The sequence below is a fragment of the Bactrocera oleae genome, chromosome 4 (assembly GCF_042242935.1).
Source record: "Bactrocera oleae isolate idBacOlea1 chromosome 4, idBacOlea1, whole genome shotgun sequence".
NCBI classification, from domain to species: Eukaryota; Metazoa; Arthropoda; class Insecta; order Diptera; family Tephritidae; genus Bactrocera; species Bactrocera oleae.
The window spans coordinates 33303578-33305289 of record NC_091538.1 but is presented as its reverse complement, the minus strand read 5'-3'; positions in this window follow the sequence as shown (position 1 = coordinate 33305289).

Below are 1712 nucleotides of genomic sequence, written 5' to 3'. Positions count from 1 at the left end.
CGAGTGAATATTTTATTATTGTCGGACACATGAATAATCAATTAAGAAGCTGTGGATGTAGCGAACTTCGATTGTGTCGTCCATTTCAAACATCTCAATGTAAGAGCTGGTGGGGTAGCTATTTACCATAACTTCAATTGAACTGAATTTGTCATAGAAAGCGGACAGAGTGTGGCAATGATTGTTCTCTACATCACTCCGAACCAGAGAATTAACGATATAATAAAATTCATACATAGAGCATTTTTGGCATATACTCCCTCTAGTGCAGCAGAATTAGGAGAAGATTTGCACATTATGCCAATGATTTTAAGCGGTGATTTCAATGTCAATTTTGCCTTGGAAGAAGCTCGCCCAGTTGTACAATTTTTAGAAAGTAAATTTAATTTAAAAATGAATAATAATCCCAAAGACTCAACAACCAGATCAGGCACGACAATAGATGCAATTTTTTCACAATATTTAAATAACTTACAATCACGAGTTTTCATTTCATATTTTTGATACCATAGACCAATTGTATCTTTTCTTGAACATGAAAGTATTGAAGGTGAATGAATAGTTGTTTTATAAATGGATGCGAAAACCTCAACTACCTTTTTCCATTAACCTAACACCTTTAAAAAGTCCAAAATAATAAATATTGTTTTTTTTATAGGGGAAATATTTCTATCTCATAAAAGTCGCTGGCTAGGGTGAGTATTTTCATTTCAAGTACCCATCGAGATCCATGCAGTTTTACTTCTATCGCCTAGCTTTCTAGGCTGTTTGGTTTTTTTCTTATTATATGAATTTCAAATATATATCTTACGCATTGACCGATATTTTCGGTAAAAAGTCAACTACAGGCACTGGAATCCAAATATTCAGTACCTAGGGGCTTGAACAGTTTTGGTTTGATTTAGATAATTTTTGGTCACAAGGTGGCATACTTTAACCGCATTATTTACGCAAAGTTTTACTCCGGTACAATAATTGTTGCTTTATTTGCATGGTAGAAAGTGAAAGAATCAGATGGAACTTAAAATGGTGTTATAAGGGAAATTAGCGTGGTTGTAATCCGATTTCACCCATTTTCGCTCTATAACATAGAAATATGAGTAGAATGTTATTTACCGAATTTGGTTGTCGATACAGGTGCTAAAAGTCCCCAGTGAATTTCGTTATTATAGCTTTAGGGGTTTAAGAGATATGCACCTTAAACCTATTAGGGGGCGGGGCCACGCCCACTTTTAAAAATTTTTAAACTGCAGATTCCCTCCCTAATGTAATCCTGTGTACCAAATAACAGTTTTGTATCTTATTGTGGAGCTTAGTTATGGCAGTTTATTTATTTTTGATGAATTGCGTTTTGTGGGTGTGGCAGTGGTCCGATTACGCCCATCCGCAATACCAACTGTCTTACGGTATCAAGAAATATGTGTAACTAGTTTCATAAAGATATCTGAACTACTAAAGTTACAGCTTGCACAGACGGAAGGACGGACAGACAGTCAACCGGATTTCTACTCGTCTATTCATACTGATAATTTATATATACAATACATAACCCTATATCTACCTCGATTAGTATTAGGTGATACCAGGGCCCAAGGGGTGGCGAGCCGGTCATTTGCACATTTGCATGAGATGGGCAAAATTTACTTATTCCAATCTAAATAATTGCTTCGCTTGCGCACTCACCTTTTGCACTTATTTGCACCAATTTAATT